General features: G+C 42.3%; 1 protein-coding gene across 1 annotated transcript in view; it reads left to right on the plus strand.

Annotated features, from left to right (window-relative positions):
* The window catches only part of Sycp2l (synaptonemal complex protein 2 like), a 111048-nt gene extending 101092 nt beyond the window's left edge, over nt 1-9956 (plus strand). The window contains exon 32 of the mRNA XM_047559289.1: nt 9555-9956. The gene's annotated coding sequence lies outside the window, so the exon portion shown is untranslated. The remainder of the gene's footprint in view (nt 1-9554) is intronic.
* Nucleotides 9957-13657: the final 3701 nt, after the last annotated feature.

Here is a 13657-nt window from a genome sequence, read left to right on the forward strand (position 1 = left end):
AATCCCAATGACGTACCTTACAGAAATAGAGCAAGCAATTATGAAATTCATCTGGAAGAATAAGAAACCCAGAATAGCTAAAGCAATCCTTAGCAGGAAGAGCGAAGCAGGGGGTATCACAATACCAGATCTTCAACTCTACTACAAAGCAATAGTAACAAAAACAGCTTGGTATTGGTACCAAAATAGACAGGTAGATCAATGGTACAGAATAGAGGACATGGACACAAATCCAAATAAATACAATTTTCTCATACTAGACAAAGGGGCCAAAAATATGCAATGGAGAAAAGATAACCTGTTCAACAAATGGTGCTGGGAAAACTGGAAAACTATATGCAACAGAATGAAATTAAATCCCTATCTCTCACCCTGCACAAAACTCAACTCAAAATGGATCAAGGACCTCAGAATCAGACCAGAGACCCTGCATCTTATAGAAGAAAAAGTAGGTCCAAATCTTCAACATGTCGGCTTAGGATCAGACTTCCTTAACAGGACTCCCATAGCACAAGAAATAAAAGCAAGAATCAACAACTGGGATAGATTCAAACTAAAAAGCTTTCTCTCGGCAAAGGAAACTATCAGTAATGTTCGTTTGTTTCAATTCAGGACTTCAAATATATCATCTTATTCTCTAATGGCCTATAAGTGCTAAGAAATCTACTGAAGGTTTAATGGTATTCCCTTATACGTGACTTGATAGTTTTTTTCTTGATATTTTAAAAATTCTCTTTTAATCTAGACTCAGCCACAAAATACCTTCACCAAGGCTTATGCTACTAAGAATACCAAAAGTACAAGACAAAGAGAATAGACTCCAATAATAGCTGGGGACTTCAACACTCCAATTCCCTCAGTACACAGATTATGCAAACAGAAAATCAACAAAGAAACATCTGAGTTGGATCATATTATAGCAAATGTACCTAACAGACATTCACCAAATACATTTCACCCAGTATCAGCAGAATACACATTCTTCTCATTCTCCTGTATAGATCATAGGTTGGGCAACAAATCAAAGCTCAAAAATTGTTTTAAAGTTGAAATCATATATTTTTCATACCAAATGCAATAAAACTATAAATCAATAAGAAAAATGGAAAGTATATCAATGCATAGAAATTGAATAACACACTCCTAAATGACTGTGAAGTCCGTTTTCAAAAACGCCTGATTAAAAATAATATAAAGGAGGAAAGATTTATTTTGGCTCATGGTTTCGGAGGTTTCAGTCTGCGGTGAGGTGAATTTTTGCTGGTCTGTATATCCATATCTCTGAAGACTTGGGAAGTTTTCAGGTATTATTTATTCAAATAGGTTTTCAATGCTTTTCCTCTTGTCCTAGAATTCTCAAAATTAATGCATATATTTGTTCATTTAATGGTGTACCAAGTCTTGTAGGCTTTCTTCATTCTTTTGTTTTTTGTGTCTGGTCTGGGTTAATTAAATTCTCAAGTTTAGAAATTCTTTCTTCTCTTTGTTCTAGTCTACTTTGCAAGCTCTCCATTTTTATTTTTATTTCATTGTTTGAAATTTTTAACTCTAAGATTTCTGAATGTTTAAAATAATTTCTCTTGGCTGGATTTCTCATTTGTATCCTGACTTTTTTTTTCCCTTCAATTCTTTGTATTTATATTTTCTTGCCTCTCACTGGGTTTCCTTAAGATCATTATTTTGAATTCTTTTTCAGGTATTCCATAGATTTATTTCCGACTGAGATCCGTTTCTGGAGAATGATTGTGTGATTGTGTTCTTTTGGAGATTTTGTGTTTCCTTTCATGTTTCTTGGGTCCCTAGGTTGATGTCTGTGCATCTGGTATAATAGACAACTCTTCCAATTTTATGGAGTAGAAATTTTCTTTTTCTTTAGATGGGAAAAAGGTTGTCAGTTGGGTGTTTAGATTATAAATGAGTTCAGTTGTAGCCTCAGTATAATTTCCTTGACTGTGATTGACATCAGCAGTACCTTATAAATGTTCCTAGACTGCAGTGGTCTATGAAAGTAGTTGTTTGACTTTGCAGTAGCAGAAGACTTTCATGGGTGCATGTTCTCAGGTCCCACAGAGTTCAATACTGATGGAACTGGTTCCCGTGCAACAGTTAACATGGTTTGGGTTGTGTGAGATGTAGAAGGGACTGTACATAGTCCCACGTAGCAGTCCAAGGCTTGTGGTATCAGCATCCATGGGCCCAGAGCCAGAGGGCTTAAAGGAGACCTTCCCCAGTTCCTTTGGGAGGAACGGAGGAAATATGGGGGGCCTTGACACCTGCAGCCACAGTATTGGAGGCACAGGATGGGAAGGGATCTTCTCAGGTCTCACAGAATATCACAGGTAGTACTAGAGTCTGTGATACCAGTAACTTCAGTCTCTAGATTGTGGGACACAAAGGGGACCATCCCTCAGTCCTATGTGGTGATTTAGGTAGTGTTGGGGCTTATCACACTACTTCCCTGTAGCTGTGAGATCCAGACAGCACCTTATCCTGATCCCAAGGACGAGCATAAGTGATCCCAGAGTTTTTGGCCCCAGCAGCTTGTTCCCAAGTCTGTTGGTCACAGCGGGTGCGGGAGGTGGGGGGACCTTCCCTAGTTCCCATGGGGTGAGTACAGGTGCTGCTGGGGATGGGGGCACCAGTTACTGGATTTCTGGATTTCTGAAACTTCAGGACAAGGATAGGACCTTCCTTGGGTCTAAGGACGACACAGGTGATTCTGGGCTTTTGGCATTCCCAAGGTTGTGGTTGAGTCGAGGAGTCCTTCCCTAATTCTCACTATCACCCTAGAAGATCAGAGAAGTTCCTGGCAAGAGGGACTTTGACTCAGGATGAGTAGAATGTTGAAAACATTATAGAAATGAATTTAAGAGTGTGTGAATTAGAGACACACAGAGGTAGGAGGGCAAGGAGTTCACATTCAAGGGAGAATGCGGGTCATTTCGACACTGAGAGATGGATTTGGACTTCTCAGGCTTTTTTTTTTTTTTTTTAAGGAAACTTAGGGGTAGACGTGGGAAGGTATGTGAGGGTGATGTCAGTCTGTTGATGACAAGATGGCTTATGCTGGTCTGGTCATTCTCAGGACCCTTAGGCTGATGTGGTTGGTCTCTGTTACCTGATCAATAGAAAACTTTGGAAAATACTGTGGATTATAGGTTTCTTTAAAATATCCTCTCTCTGTTGATTATGTGGGCTAGTGCTCAAGATAATTTTCATAGGTAAATGAATGTATGGGAACTTTAAGATTCACAGGTTTCCCAGAAATGTGGGAGTGACGGGGCCAGGAGAGAGAACGTGTTTGGAGAGTGACAGGCCTGGGAGAAAAGTTGTTTTTCATGTCCTCCCTTTTGTCTCTTAACTATCTTTTTATTTCATCTATCCTGCCTCCCTCCAGGGTGAGTACAGGTGGTTCTGGGGGCTGTGGAGCAGATAGCTGGGTTCCTAGAATTCAGGTGATCGGGCTCTTTGCCAGCTCCCCGGGGTGTAAAGCAAGACTTGTTCTGGTAGCTGCAGCCCCAAGCCTGTGGGCTGGGGAGGAGACCGGCCCTACTGCCTGTAGGGCAAGTGCAGATGAGCTTGAAGTTGTGACCATGGAAACCACTGACCCTGAAGCCGCAGGACAGCAAGTGGGCTGTCCTCTTCCCTGCAAGGCCTGAGGCTTCTGGAAGCATGAGGGGTCAGGCTATTGGCCCCTAAGGCAAAAACAGTGTCTAGAGGGGGCTGCTGTGGCAGCTTGGCTTCTCGGTTTGAGAGAGGCCCAGTGAGCTCCTATGTGGCACACACTCACTCTTAGGCCAGCCAGCTCCTCAGACTGGATTTGGAGCCTGTGAGGACTGTGGAACTCTCCACGAGTTAGGACTGCAGGTCTGCTGCTATGTGGGGGCTGCGGGCACTTTCCCACCTACCTTCTGGCCATGAGGGGTTCCATTCCCCACCATTCCCTTCTGCCTGGAAGCCAGGTATGAAGTTGCAGTCTGCTTTGTTCTTTCCTCTCAGTTGCTTTTCCAGCTCTTGGTTCTGTTTGGGGTTCCTGCCCCTTCCCTGCTGGATTTCGAGTTCTCCCTCAATCACTTTTATCAAAAATCCGGCTTTTGCTTTGTGGCCCTGGTTCTTCTCTATGGCAGAGTCACAGTGCAGCCATCTTGGATCATTTCAGTCATCAATATGTTAATTACCAATTGATGTAGGGAGAAAAAGCCCATTGACTGTTGTCATATATCTCAAAATGCTTTTGAAGAAATTCAGAATTTAATAAAGTCTAATAAAATAGTAGTAACTAGATATTCTAAAATCTGATAACTCTCAGTCTAAAAGCTAGCATCTTATCATTTAAATCAGGACCTAAGAATGGGAGACTTGATAACAAAGATGGTAGTTTTCCCTAAATTAATAAAGGAATTCAATCTCGTAATTGACAAGTTGATTCTAATGTAAAGTATAAGCAGAAGGCAAAGAAAAGACATGATTGAGAAACAAATTAGAAAAAAGAGCAACACACAAATCCAAAGCAACTAGAATTGTGTAATTTAAAATCTGAAATAAAACAGAAAATAAGAAAGTGATAGGATCAGTAGAACCCAAACCTGGGTCTTTGAAAAGATTAATACAACAAACTTCCAGTCACACTGATCAAGAAAATAAATAGAAAAAGCACAACTGAAATTGGAATGAAATGAAGCAATATAACATATTTATAGAGGTATTAAAAATCATAATAAGCTGCTTGGTGGCATATGCTCATAATCTCAGCAATTTAGGAGGCTAAGGCAGGAGGATTATACATTCAAGGCCAGCCTTGGCAACTTAAATCCTCAGCAACTTAACAAAACCCTGTCTCAAAATTTAGAAAGGAAAAAAAATTTAAAAAAAGGACTGGAGATGTAGCTCAGTGGTAGAGTGCTTATGGTTCAATCCCCAGTATCCTCCTCCCCGCCCCCCAAAATAAAAGAAAACATATTACGAACAGCAAGATGTCAATAAATTTGAATATTTCCAAGTTACTTAAAAACAACCATTAGAGGAAAAAAATTTAAACCCCCCCAAAAAAATTATTGTTTGTAATTTTAAAACAATCAGGTCTTGATATTTTAAATGTGAATTTAAATTTTAAATTTTATTAAACTTAAATGGAATAAGTAATCCTTATATAAATGAATTCACGGAAATAAGAGAAATCTCCCCAGTTGGTTTTATGAAGCTTCCATGATCATAACCCCAAAACAGGACAAGGATAATCATGAGAAGCAAATTGTAGATCAGTCTTAAAATTAACATAAATACAAAAATGCTAAGTCTAAGTCTAAAAATGCTAAGACTAGCAAGCAGTCTTGTGTGTTTGTGTACTGAAAAGGCAACAACACAAAACACACAAAGAACAAAACACTGATGTAGGTGTGTATAATGAGTGTGAGGATGGCTTAACATTTTTAAAACCTTTTAATTTCTATCACCCCACTAATAGGATAACTGTGTGTGTGTATATATCCCAGTAGATCCAGAAACAGCATTTGAAAAAGTTCAACATTCATTCATGATTAAAATACCATCAATCGACAACAAAATTGTTTCGCAAAGAGAGACTGCGAAGGATACAGTGAGTCTCTCCATGTCTGCAGGCAACACTGAACATAATGGTGAAACATTTAAAATCCTTCACAAGACAGGAATTTGTTTTCCTATTTGGCATAAATCTGAATCTAATAAGTTCTGGCCAGCCTCGGTGTTCTTTTGAGGGTTGTAATGTTAAATTTTAAGTTAATTAAGTCAACTTCCATGCAGGTTTTTCTCCTACAGAGTTCTGCTCAAGGGCTAACATGAGCTAGACGGGGGCTTCATCTAGGGGCGTGGCTTTGCCAGAATCCAGGGGGAACCTTTGTGTCGGAAATCCCCGTTCACTCAGGAATTGTTAAAATGAGGCACCTCACAAGCCAGCCTGGGCAGAAGAAATTGAAGCCAGTTCCTCTGATGGACTCATTTGTAGTGCAGTGAGGTCAATGGGTTGACAGTCTCAGTGGGATAAAAGTACAGGTGAGCCAGGAGAGCAAGTGACATGGGCAGTGTGGTCAGAAATGGGCCTGTTGAGAATCAAGATGTCTATGTTGATGACAGTCTGGGAGAGCAAAGCTGTGGTGGAATGGAGACCTTTTGAGAAGCCAGAGCATGAAGATAGATGCTTCCTGTCCATCCTATAATCATGACTCAGGGTGATAGGAACCAGGGCCAAGGAAACAAGAGGCCAGCAGGGCCACAGTCTAATGCAGATGAGGGTGGAAATGTTGCAGAGAAGTTGCCATGAACCAGGGAGCAAAGAGAATGCTTGCTCCTCCTGGTCAACAAGTACAGGTCCATTGTTCTTTATCTGAAGTGCTCGGCACCAGAAATGTTTCTGATTTCACAGGTTTCTGGATTTTGGAATATTTCCGAGTGCTTTGCCGGTTGAGTTTTCCTGATCCAAATATCCAAAATCTGAAATGCTCTGAAACATTCTGAGTTTCAGATTAAGAATGCTCAACCTGTAATGGGACATCAGAGAAAGATAAGATAATCGAAACAGGGTATCAGGGAGGTGGCACCCTCCGAAGCCACATTTTAGTTAGAAGGAGGCAAGGAAAGATTTTCCTCCAGAAGAGGACGTGAGGGTATTTACTGCTGACAGATTTAGTTATAGGGACTGATGCCAAAGACCTGGGGAGGGTCAGGAAGGATCAGGGTTAAGAGGAGATCGTCAATAAAGAAGCCTGAAGTAACAATGCGGAGGAATTTCCTGGTGGGGTTATGAAAGTTCACAGAATAAATACAGAATGTGAACCGCAACTCCCAGCCCTTTGTTCTCGATATAGTGTCTGTAAGGAGAGCAGCTCTCCCCCCCCACCGGATTCTTTGATTATTATTTTGTTCATTCCCATGGCATTAAACAATAGGGCTTTTTTCCCCACATTTTTTATTGGTGCATTATAGTTGTACATACTGATGGGATTTGTTGTTACATATTCACACATGGACATAATAGACATTATAACAATATAATTTGTCCAGTATCACTCCCCAGCACTTACAGTAGGGCTTTTTACAGACACCAATCTTGAGATTGCCTACAGTTTAGAAATCTGAACTAGGTTTCCTATGGAGACCATATGTAAATGTATCTTTAAAAGGATACAGTTCCATTCACCTTAGAGTGTAGAAATTGGTTTCTTAAGAGTGTTTTGTTTTGTCTTACAGGAAATAAAGTGGGTGACTTTTCAAAAGTGTATCAGGGTTCAAAGTTAGGCTTTTTGATTTGTTTTTGGCACTAAAAGGGTAAAGGTCAAAGGGCTCTCCTCAAGGGCAGGTGTGTATAGGGTGGGGACTTGGATGATCTGGGCAGTGAAGAAGGACCTGGAAGGATTGCTGATGGATGTGGTGGGGGGTGAAGAGGCACGGTCGAGGACAATGTTTAGGTTTGGGGCTCGAGCGGCTGGAGAGGGGCACTGGTGTCATTTAAGGAGGTGCCAAGGACTGGGGAGGGTTGGATTTGAGGACCGAAACTTTATTGGGATAAACATTCCACATGATTTCAGCATCTAAATGGAGTTGTCAGATGGATAACTGACTGAAGCTCATGGCAGGGGACTGGCCTGAGAATGCAGGCGTTGACTCAGACGTAGAGAGAATGTGAATGCTATCCTGGTCCACTCCCGTGTGAGGCTGGGTAGGGGGATGAAGCCAGCAAGAGAGGGTGTCCAGGTGTGAGCAGGAGGTGACCAGGGTGGGGCATTACAGAAGATGAGAGTGGTGCGTCTGTTCATACCTGCACACACAGTAAAAGGTCTAAATCCCAGAAGGATACCCCTCAAAATGTCACCTGTGAATATTCTCAGTGGTAATATTTTTGGTGAATTTACTTTCTTATCTTAGACTGCCCTAAATGTTTATAATTCATTGCAAAATATGAATTCCTCTTGTGCAATAAACTAAAACAATACCGAAGTTTACAAAGAGTCAAACTTCTTCCTCTTCCCAACTTTCCTTCCAGTTCATGATCCAGAGATAACTATCTCTTGATAGTTTGGACCATATTCTTAGACATTTGTTCTCATGCTTACAGCAGAGTTATGCAAATGTCCATGTATTTATATGTATATGTTTTTAAGTAACAAAATGAGATACTAAAAATGTCTTGTTTTTGCTCTGGTCACTCAACAGTAAAGTCAGTAACATAGGTTTTATTTTTTATAATAATAAAATATTCTATCTTATGGGCACAGTATGAGCTGTAAATTCATTTCTCTATTGATGACATCCAGGTCACTTTAAATTATTATAAACAAATCTATTGTGAATATCCTTATATACTACATTACTTCTATTATTGAGAAAAAAATTACCATTTTCTTTTGAGGAAATAATAATCAAAATAGGACTAAAAGAGGATGTGGAAAAAAGACTCACATGGGTAAGAATATTGGAATGAATCCGAGGTCCCCTGTGAATTAATTATATTTGGTCACGTGTAACACAAATCATACTCCAGAAGCTAAAGCGAATAGGGTCTTATTTTTTAAGCAGCAGCCCAGGGTGAGGTAATCCTTGCTGGTGGTGCAGCAACTTTAGTCACTAGGGACACAGGTCCTCTTAACTTTCTGCTCTGCCATCCCTCCTGTGACACTTGGTTGAAGAGTCACAGGATGGCTGCTCACCTCCAGACATCTCTTCTATGTTCCAGGTAGGAGGAAGGGGATGAATAAAAGGAAAAGACCAAGTGCCACCCCCTCCCCATTTTTTAAAGTTAGGAATACTATTTTCATGGAAGTCAAATCTAATAGATTTTTGTTCCCATCTTAGTGGCCAGATCTGGGTCACAGGGCCTACCCTAATTGCCAGGGTGCAGTTCATCTCTGGGGAGGTGAAAATTTGAGCATGTTACTGTTGCCATCCCCTCTTTCTGAAAAGGGGGTGGTGTCTGCTAATAAGAAAGCAGGGGAGAATAGACATTGGGTAGGTAACTGGCAATGTCTGCCATGCCCAAGTTAAATTGCTTGTGCCATACACAGAAAAAAATAGAGAAATCACGCAGTGATCCTATCTGCTATTCTTATTGGGCATGAGCCCTGGGGTTTTGGTGGGATGGAGAATCTGTTGCTTTGTGTTACTCTGCTCCCATTGACAGCAGCTCATCCCTCCCTCTTTGAGCATCTGATTGGGTTGAATGCCAGTCTGGTTTATTAACATGTAATTTTCCTACAGTGTGAGCCCCCAAGCCAAGCCAGCTCTCCCAACAGAGGGTTGCCTTTTCTCCAACATCAGGAAAAAACATCAGAACAACAAAAAACTACTCTGTGTTGGACTGTCGGGAGATGACCCACACTCCTAGATGACTTCAGGAAGTTTCCACCTAGCTGGAACTTTATTTAGCTCTCAGCAACCACATATATATGCATCTCTGTGTGTGAGTTAGTGACATAATTGAGAAAAAGAATTGGTGTTCGTATTGGCTTATTGAGTGTTAAGGGACCAAGAGGTGATGGTTAAAGCTTCAACTAATTATTGTGTTCCTTTTTCTTTTCCATCAGTCTAAACCACCTGAAGAATATAAAAATTGGTTTGCTATTGGCTCAAACCACGAAGCCATACTGTAAAGCTCGGTGCTCAGTTTGCTCCACTCCAGACAGGATCCCTGGGAACTCTCGACTTAGAATATGTTAGTAGTTTGCAATTTTGTTACTGCTCATTTGTTCACAGACATTAACCTTTTGTATTAAAAATTGCTCAGATAATAGAAAGTTCAGGATGTTCAACAATTTCAAGAGATGTTGCTTTTTCTTATGATTTTGAAAGTCAAATTGATTTTTAGTTGTATAATGTCTTCAAGTTTTGTGCAAATCAGAACTTCAGCATTTATCTAAATATGTTTTGGTGTATCTGTTTAAAGGAGGAATTTAATTTGAAAACAATGAAAATGACTCAGATAACAATGGTGGTTTCATTTTGAAAATAAAGTTATCAGAATGATTCATTTGATTGCAAATATTTTACTTAAGCGCTTTGCAAAAACATCTTTAGCAGAGAAGAAATACTCATCAGGTGATAATTGCTAAATGTTCTTGTGAAGTTTGAGTGCATGAATCTGTATATATACTGGAGACTTTGGATATATTTTAGAGAAGTAAAATCCATATAATTTAAGTCCATCTACAAGTAATTTAGTTTATAATTGGATAAATTAAAGAATGCAGACTGAACAGTTAACTATGTAATGTTAGTAAATTATATGTAGCTTATTATAGTTTGCCTGAAACAGATGTTTACAACCCCAATTTTATTGTCATCTTTTGCCTTCAGATTTCCCCCTCCCCCTTCCCTCCCCCAGTGCTGAGGTTGGAACCCAGGGCCTGTGTGTGCTAGGCAAGCACTCTACTACTGAGCTACACCCCAGCCCCACTCCTTTAGAATTTTTTAATGAGCTGTGCTTCTGTACATTGTTGTTAAGTTTTACAGAGCATAAGAACACCTATTTTCATGCCCAAAGAATTTGTGAGGTTAACTAACCTTGTCTTATTTAGGTATGTCTAGTTTAAGACTCACAATTTCTGATGACTTGGAGTTTTATGAATGTCCATGCTATTGCGCTGATTGTCCCCACTGAAGGATGTCTTAGGAATTCCTATGGCTTCCAGTTGCTAGGGAACATACATTTGAATGCTCTGCAAATGCTTGAGTTAAACTTACATGGAGGATGTGAGGATTTCAGCTATTAAGAACTCAATCTGCAGAAGACAGTAGGATGTCAAGGTAAACAGACATCAAGGCTGCGTACTTTGTGCCATCAAGGAGGTGTAAGCTGAGCGCTGACAGAGGACGAGATCACTTTTGTTGGGTGATTGGGGATGGATTCCTGGAAGACAGATACCATTGGAAATAGATCCTGAAGGATGGGGAGGGTTTTTTTTTCCTAGGATGAGGGAAGAAATAGGGATATAGGAGTAGAGATAGAAAAATGCAGAATTTGAGGCTGTAATACTATGGAGTAGTAATGGGAACTAAAATTTGCTAGGCCCAAACTTGAACCTGCTCGGTAGGTGAGAACTTTGGGTGGGGAATGGTAGAACAAACACACAGCTTCGGGGAGATTAACCTGGCAGCCGAGTGAACGCTGAATTGGACGTTCTGGGGGAGGTTATTACAGCAGTAAACACCCCCCACTAGAATAGCATACTGGGAATGAAAACGAGGAGACATATAGGCAAGTGGGGTGGGCGAAGGCTCGAAGAGCTGGTTTTGAGGATGGGTGGATGAAGTTGCCAAATCCCTGAGCTTGAGCAGACCCTCGGGCGGGGATATCTTGTAAAATAGCCCCTGAGAGTCGAGTCGTGTCTCATTAGGAAATCCTCACTGAGCACTGCTGGGTGCCGCTGCCCTGATGGGTGGTGAGAATCCAGGGCTGGTCCTCAGGGGGCCGGCAGCCTGATGGGGAGGGGGACATTAGTGAAACAGTTACACCAATGGATGGGGCAGGCGCACTGCCCTGGCCCCACTGCAGAGGGGTGGCGGACCCCACTGGGGCAACGTGGAGAGGAGGCTGGACCCCTCAGCCCTGAGGCACTGGGCATCGTGGCCTCACCTGATCCTGGTGACTGCATGGCGCTTTGGTTCTGCTCAACTCAGGGCCAATGCTCCCTCTCTTTTGACCCACTTCTATGGAGGAATTTCCATTACCACCTGTGGCCACAGTCTTGTTTGTCATTTCTGATGTTCCTCCGTGCCCTGACCCTCTGTCCTCCTCAGCGGCTCTTGTAAGTATTCGCTTTGTCCTGGTGTCCCTGCGCGCTGCTGCTGCTCAGCAGGTTGGCCTGGTGTGAGCCAAGCAGATTGTCATGAGGCCCTCCCCTCTGTGTCCCTCCCACCCCCCAGTTCCTTTTCCACCTCCTTCCTGTGACAAGGAGAGTCAGGCCAGTTCTTTCCAAGGCCCAGGGATCTTTCTGGTGGCTGCCTCCAGTGGGGACTTTGTCAAAGTCGCACATGATTGCTGAGGGTTTGGGCAGCGAGGTGTGTTCTGGGTGTTCTTTCCTCTGGCAACCAAGGGTCCAAGGCCTCCCTTCCCTTCTCCCCACTTTCTTCCTGCTTCCTCCTCTGCAGCCCACCTGTCCTTACCTTGACTCAGATTCCAGGCACACGCGCCCTTTGGCTCTTCCGTCCTTGCAGGAACCCTTCTATTCCTTTATATCCCCAGTTCTTAGAAGTGGTTTTCATGTATCTGGTTTGATCTTTTTTTTTTCCCTCCTGTGGCTTTCCATTCACTCAAGTCCCCTGCAATTTCCTAGCTGCTCTCAAGGACCGGACCTGATGCCTTTATTTCCTCCTTCTCGTTTTTTTCTTTTTTTGAATTGTCGTCTGACATCCTTGCTGCATTGGACTGCTAAAATATTCTCTATTAACTTGGCTTCTGGAGTGCCACTTCCCCTGCCTCTGGCTGCTGCCTCAGTTCCCATTTCTGGTTCATTCCCTCTTGTATGCTCCTTAAACAGGCTCCTCTCCGGGAAGCACCTGGCTTTCTCTGTACTCGCTGGTCTTCCTGTCCTCTCTCTGCACAGATGGTTACCTGGGCCCAGTGCATTTGCCTCTGCCTGTTGACTCCTCCTGGAGGATTGTATCTGTGCCTCAAGCCAAATATGTCCACCACCGACTCTTGTCCTCTTCTTCCACAGCCTGTCCCTGCTGAGCCCGCGGCACTACTGTCCACTCCTGTCCCCAGTCTCAGCATCTTGAACTTGGTGCTCTGTCCCTTCAAAAGTATCATAGCATCTCTGTGAAAGCTCCTCTATGATCCAGGGTAGCTTTTCAGTAATCCTGGCTTCTCCTACCTCTTTTCCCTGGTGACCACACGTTCATCTGCCACATCACCCCCTGTTAAATGCTGTGGTGGCTCCCATTTTAACTGTGATGGTCTTCTATCCCTACCTCTCACCCTGTGTTGAAGCCACCTCTTTACTACTAAAAGTCCCTCAAAGGAGCCATGACAGCACTGTCATTGTACCTCTCTCCCTAAGGTGAGAACCTTAACGTACTTCCAGACTGGCTGCGGCTCCCCTCCTCACATGCGGCCTGAGTTGCTGGCTCGCTGGCCTGCCCTATGGATTTCTCACTTGCCAGCCCCCATTATCATGTGAGCCAAATGCTGAAAGGAAATCTCTCTCTACCCGTGTTCATAGGTGTATGTATCCACATACATGTACACAAGTGCATAGGTCTGTAAGTGTGTATGCTTTCTCTCCAGAGAACCCTAATACAGCGTCTCTAGGCCAGCATAGCTGAGGCCTGTCCCAGAAGCCTAATGAATGCATTGTGCGTGTGTCTGAAAGTTGGGTGGGGAGAAGTCTGAGTCCCAAGAATATACAGGTTAAGTGTCAATGAGCTGACAATTTTGATGCTTTTTAGAAAAGTTGTACATGAAAAGAAATTAGTAAAATTAAGTTGTACATCAGTCAAGGATAGATGGAAAACTTCTTTCTATATAGACTGGGATTTATTATGTAGGAGGCCCAGCTGTACATGGTCAGTACTTTATTTTCTGTTCTTTTATGGTGTGACTCTCCTATTTATGACATAGACATTGTTACTGCCCAGGTAATGGGGGAGGTTTTGATCTGGGTTCCAGAAGACTGGTCAATATCGGCTG

The sequence above is a fragment of the Sciurus carolinensis genome, chromosome 7, assembly GCF_902686445.1.
Source record: "Sciurus carolinensis chromosome 7, mSciCar1.2, whole genome shotgun sequence".
NCBI lineage: Eukaryota > Metazoa > Chordata > Mammalia > Rodentia > Sciuridae > Sciurus > Sciurus carolinensis.